Source organism: Centroberyx affinis, unplaced genomic scaffold (genome assembly GCF_046629955.1).
Source record: "Centroberyx affinis isolate AG114_WGS23_722 - 3 ecotype Tasmania unplaced genomic scaffold, CSIRO-AGI_Caff_v1 ptg001383l_1, whole genome shotgun sequence".
NCBI classification, from domain to species: domain Eukaryota; kingdom Metazoa; phylum Chordata; class Actinopteri; order Beryciformes; family Berycidae; genus Centroberyx; species Centroberyx affinis.
The window spans coordinates 260,001-266,704 of NW_027279866.1; positions in this window are offsets into that span (position 1 = coordinate 260,001).

Genomic DNA, 6,704 nt, shown 5'->3' on the forward strand with positions numbered 1-6,704 from the left:
GTATGCACAGTATGTAAGGCTATCTCAAGAGTAAGCTACTGTGTAACACATCTTTCCATCTCTCTCACACTCTCTTCCTCTCTCTCTCTCTCGTCTTTTTTACTGATTTACAGGGCATCTGCAGGTCTCAGAAAGTTTTAAGACCTTTTTAATGCCACCTAGAATTGAATTTAAGACCAGTTTAACAACAAAACAGCCCGTTTCTGATTGATGATGATGGCCAATGAAGGGTCTAAATATATAAATGAAGTCCAATTATGTTTATTGAAGCATTTGCAATGAAAACAAAACATGTTTACGATATTGCATTAACCCTGTTCTGTATTTATCTAAGAGTCAACATGCATATGGATCAAAGTTACTGTGAACTGAAAGTGCAAGTAAGGTAATACAACAAAACAAAATAAACCTGACACTGCTGCCAGTTCCATTCACATCTTTATAGTGAAAGCACACAATTCATGGCATTTTCCTTATTGTGTTTGCCTTACTTTCCACCTCTGCTTGGACTAGATATCACCGCATGTAAAGAATCTGTCAATACTTCTATCTAATGTCATATTTGCATTAAAATGAAAAGTTATGAAAAAACCCCCAATCCTGTCATTATATGGTGAAACAAATAAGAGCTCTAAAAACTGAAAATAAAATCTTGAGAATTTATGAGTTTTTCTGATGTTTTAATGACCCGCACATAACCTGATTTATACCCACATATGAAATGGCATCATGCATTTTATGTAATACAACACAGAAACCCATGGCATGATTTAAAAGCAAACCATTTTAACTGTTGTATCATCCCCCTGTAGTGATCTATGGCGGATCCTGTTTTCCCTCTAACTCACCACAAGCCACCGGTCCAGTGGGAGAACACTGGAGGAGCTTTATGTGCCGGTCGGTGGTCTAAACTCTAAATCATCTCCAGGGTATTAGTGCAGGCCTCCTCCTCCTCCTCCTCCTTCTCCTCTCCCTTTCTCTTTCTCTCTTTCACACCCTTACAAATATGGACACACACACACACACACATACAGTACACATGAATACATGGCACACACACGCACTGAATCACCCTGGGACCCCATGATGGATAACACACCAGTACATTCAGATCGGGGCACTACACAGAGAGAGCCCTCGCTGCACAGAAACCAAACATGGGCTAAACGATGTTGTCATTTTAACTGCATATACAGAGCAGATATACAGTGTACCAGCACTGCTTTTATGTCCAGACAAACTCTACTGTTTAAGTCAGCCTGCTATCCGTCAGCCTCACAAAAACAGTGCTGCAGGTAGTCGCGTTATGCAACTGACTGATGGCATACTGTCTGCTTTAACTGGAAGGAGTATAGCAGCGATGTAAAACTGGAGAATTATTTTGCGGTAAAATATGTAAAATCTCATAGCTTGAATATTGATTTGACTCTGAGGGTCAAGAACTGTTTCTCTAAGGGTTTTTATCACATAATGGCACACACACACACACACACAAACACACACACAAGCAGACCAATACCTCATGCGTACCCCTACATTTAGACATACATTCATACACACACACACACGCAAGCAGGCAGGCACACACATACTGTACATAGTCACACACACTCCTCCAGATCTTTGCATTGTGGGAGGTAAGGTGTCAGTTAACTAATCAATCGAAGCCTTCCTGCAGTAATGAGGAGAGAGAGGATCATATTAACACCACTATTGATTTTGTCTGAGGGGGACTTCAGTGGTGGCTGAATTACACTATACATAATGAATAGGCTCCCAAATAAACGACGGCTTTGTATTCGCCACACTGGCACAGGCATGCCTGAGCACACACACACACACACACACACACATACATACACGTTAGTCAAGTGTGAGTGGCACAGTGATGGTCCATCTGTCCAAACACAGGCAGGGGAGTGTGAGATGAGGGTCACACCACAGTGCTGATAGATGCTCCTCGCTCGCAGCTCGCTCACAGGCCAGACAGGACACACACCAGCAAAATCAGCCTAGACTTTGCTTTAGACCAAAGCACACACAGACACCACTGAGGTGCTTATAGTCTGCGCTTTATTTAGCTGTATGTTTGTGTCTGTCTTTCGATGCGATTGACTAGATGTTTGTCTGTTCATCACTCTGTCTATCAGGAGGGTTATTGCCAGTGTTTGTTTGTTGTTCTATGCCTGGTATCCGTGTCTTGTGTTGGGACCAAGGCACGCAAAGAAATGACTGAGATGTTTGTACTTTGCTTAGCTGCCTGTCTGTCTGGAGGAAACAGGCTGCATCTGTTTGACTGTCTGACTAACTAACTAATTAGACGAGTCCCTGACTGACTGACCAACAGAAAAGATGACTGACTGAACAAATGACTGGCTGACGGATTGAACAACTAATTAGATGATTTATCGGCCGGCTGCCTGAAATGACCAACCAACTGACTAAATGACCACATAACCTACCAACTGATGAGATGACTGTTTAGATGAGTCATTGACTGACTAACTGACCAACTAACAACTGACCGACTGAATGATTTTTTTGACAGACTGACAGAGCAACTGATGAGATGAGCGACCGACTGAATGACCCAGTGACGCTTTTAAAACTCAAAAACTCAAAGACTGACTGAAAGACGAAATGATTAGATTATTAATCAGCCAACTGATTGGCTTTCTGACTTTCTTTTTGTCACTATGCATTTTTTTTCATTGCCTTGTCCCATCTGTCCTTCTGTCAGTCATTATCTGTCCACCCGTCTCTCTCCCTCTCTCTCTGCCTTTCACCAGCCTTTTCAAAGCCTCCCTCACTGTTTATATTCGCAGTTTCAGCCCACCTCGGTCCGCTGTGTGTCTGACAGGCGGGGTGGAGGATGACAGAGCGAGAGAATGATGGAGTGATAGTATCGGCCATCAAAGGCTCATCGCCACGCAGCGGGGCCCCTTCCCGCTCTCCCGACACGTGGATGGGATCTGAGGGCAGATTATTTCCACCCGCATAAATGTTTGTTCCTCTCAAAGGGATGGATTAAAAACACACTCGGATCAGGTGGCTTGTTTGTTTCGCGGCCCGATCTGACGGACGCGGTGCGCATTTTGAAGCGCAAATCAAACGTGCACATGTGTAATTTCTCTCTCTTTCTCTCTCTCTCACACACACACACACACACACACACACACACACACACACACACACACACACACACAGAATGCTGACTGAGTAAACAGCTCTCCCAGTTTTCTCCCCAGGTGCAGAGCTTGGGTGTCTGTGGGTAAACATTTACCACTACTCTAGCCCAGAATCCATTTCACACCGCCGGCTTCCTTATCCCATACTGATATTTCTCTGCAGTCGGATGGAATAAGCCATCCTGCTTGTGTGTATGTGCGTGCGAATGTGTGTGTATGCCAGCTAGACACATTAGAGGCTCGTGAGCACGTACTGTGCATGTATTTGGGTTGTTGTGTTTATTTTAGGGTTAACGCAGGTCTACTGTTTACAAGTTGCTGTTGTGTGAAAACCTTGTTATGTTTTCATGTCAACTGAAGGATTATAATATTCCTCTATGGGTTTAGAAAATTTTCTGACCTCTTTGCGTTACGAAACCTTTTCAAAACTCATTAGATTATGTCAAAAATGATTGGTGGTCAAGCTAAAAACAAAAACAAACTTTTTGTTAGTTTCTGAAAAGTTGACATTTTGGAGCTACAAGGTTTTCACCCGACAGCAACAACAACCACTGCATGTTTACTGATGCATTTTCATTTCTTCAGAGCGATGCTATATCTTTGCCTTGACATAATTTGACTTTGAGGCCCGCTGCCTTCCAATCTGTTCCACAAACAGCTCTAAATTGGAATGAACATTAAATAGGACAAATAGTAGATCGGCGTCTCCCCCCTTGGACCAACGCTCAGAGATTCCAATCTGTTGTTGGGCTTGGGACTGCTGCGCAAGCAGGAGTCGAAAGGTTTCGAAAACACAAGCGTTATTTGCGGCGTATTTTCTGCTCTTAGCAGATGGAGGGAAGGGACACAGTTGATAAAACACAGGCGCTGGGGACGGGGAACAGCAGCGAGGTTCTCTGGTGGCTGACTGAAAGTAACATCGAAGGCACTCACACTCCAAGTTAGTTTCAACAAACTTCTACTGTAACTTTTACAGTAAATAGCCCTGGGGTCAATTTAAGATAATGTCACCCTCCTCTGCTCCTGAGTAATGGTTGTACATACCTCAGGCTCTCTGGTATGTTTTTTTTTTTTTCCGTACAGGCTGAAAAACACAATGAATCTTAAACACACCATAGGCTGTGTACTGTACTGAGGTGGAAGGCTTTTTTAGACTGGCCCTGATGGGTTGCCTGGCCACAACCACAGCCTTGGTCCAGTTAAATCTGGGACGTACATCACAGACATGCGCGTCCACACACACACACACACACACACACGCACACACACACGCACACACACACGACTCTCTCCACTCTCTCGCTCATACACACCCAGCAATTTCATCCGAGTCCCACCCTAACTCTCCAGAGGTTCCCAAATCCTGCTGTTATTTTTACCCAGCTTGCTCAGCCTCTAGCGCTCGTGTCGATGCATGACCATGTGCCTCTGCGTGTGGGTTTGGTGTGTGTGTGTCTACAACACACAATCCCAGACAAAGCAAGGCTTTACCAACATGCAGTATGTGGCAAAAAAAATGACATCATGCCTGAAAAGAAAGGAACATCCATATCCACAGGAAATGCTCTCACACGCCACTAGAAAGCAATTACCAGAATGACCTGGCCCTGTCTTTCTAGCTCCACGATTGCTGGAGGTAGTCTAATATGAGCTGTGACTTAAAGCCATTACAGAAAGCCTGGAGGACTAGCCCTTTAGAGCAGGGCTTTAAAACAGTTCACTTCCAAATTCAGGTCAAGGTAAGGCACAGCTTCCAGGCTACACGGCCAAAAAGGAATTCATAATTACCTAGAATTCATTTCTGAGCTTGGTGGGATACTTCTAGGTTTTTGAGCAAGGTAGCGTAAAAATAGACTCACTGACTAATCTTTTCACTTGTGTTCATTTCTTTTGTGTGGGGAATGCTACCTAATTATTCTTTAACAGTGTTTCTCAGAGTAAAAATCAGTGAGGAAATCAAAAAAGGGCCAAAGCCACAGGCAGCGTAGACAGGGGATTGAAACCGGTGTCTTCATCGGGGCGTACAGACGGCGCACACTCTGCCTTTCAGTGCGAATTAACATTTTCCAACAGGCTCTGCAGTGAACCTATCTCGACCTCACCGGCCGAGCGATGTCTGTATAATGCAGTGTCAACGTGAAAAGTCCGGCAGCCGACCGGGCACCGATCGGCTGTTGAGACAGCAGCACTGACACGCAGCCCCCGCCCTCGGGCTACCGTCTGAGCCGTTGTCAGTGTCAAGAAGCTGGTGTTCACAGGGAGCAAGTTGTCACAACAACCTCGCAGCACTAGAGTGGCTTAAATCTCGGAGAAGAAACCGAGAGTCTGTCACCGCTGTCCCAAAACTATATTCCGCCGAGAGTTGGTATTTCTATAACAACCTCGACAAGGTACTACAAAGTTGCCTCTCTGACAGAAAAGCAAGCCTTTGTTTGCTACCAGCCCCCTAAAACAAAGTTTCTGGCTACTTATTCAGTGCCAGTGTCATACGTGATTTTGACTTTCCAGTACTGAAGAGTAATGCCGACCTTTCCCAAACCCCTGTGCTGATTTGCAAGCATAAGACCGCTGTGAGACCAATTTTGTGTTTTCACCCCAGAGATGATCAAAACGATCCTCTGGTGGATGTTTGAAGTATTTTCTGTCATTTTCTTGACGTAGAAAACTGTTTGGGTAATGTATCGGCATCAAAGATTTCTTCCACTTCAAAGCCTTTTGTTCTCTGCATGGTGTTTTAGCTGGGCGAATCCACAAGAGAGGAACGGTGTCACCTGACGACTGATCAAGGCAGAGGTGCAGAGATGGCAAACAACACTACAAGACTTACACTACCACAAAAAACACTCACCCAACATGCAGATAGACACACACACACTGAGATACACACACGCACACACACCTGGGACTGCAGCGATAAGGGACATAAAGCCCACTGCTGTGGGATGGTGACATTTTTAAAGCTTTAATTACATGCTTGGCTAACGGGTAGCCGACTGTCTCGCTGGGTACGAAATTACACTATCACTGTCTACAGCTGTGCATGGGAAGTGACTCTAGCCTAAACTGCCTTGCCATTTACACCAGCATCCAACCTTCCACACCTCTGCAGTGAAGAAACGCAGTGAAGATGCTCGCTGCTATGCCAAAAAAACAAGGTGATTAAGGGCAGAAGTTATAAAGGGTAACTACCAGCTCATTGATCTATACTTCAAAAGGACAAAGACTCACCTCGGAGGAGAATGAAATCAGACTCTAAAGGAAAGGAAAATGACTGTTATCCCAAGGAAAATTACTCTCATGCAGCTGACAGTGTGAAATTAGTAAGGGAAACGGTCTCTTTTGTTCTGACTGGAACACTGTAGTTTTCAATCAAGTCACTAATGAATTAATCCGTCATATCAGCTAAACCTTTGACAGAATATGTTGGGTTCTATTTGGTTCTATTTGCTGTAAATGCAGCTTTTAACTACATGATCCTGTAGTAACAAATTTAGTGGAGTTAGTACACAGCGCTCC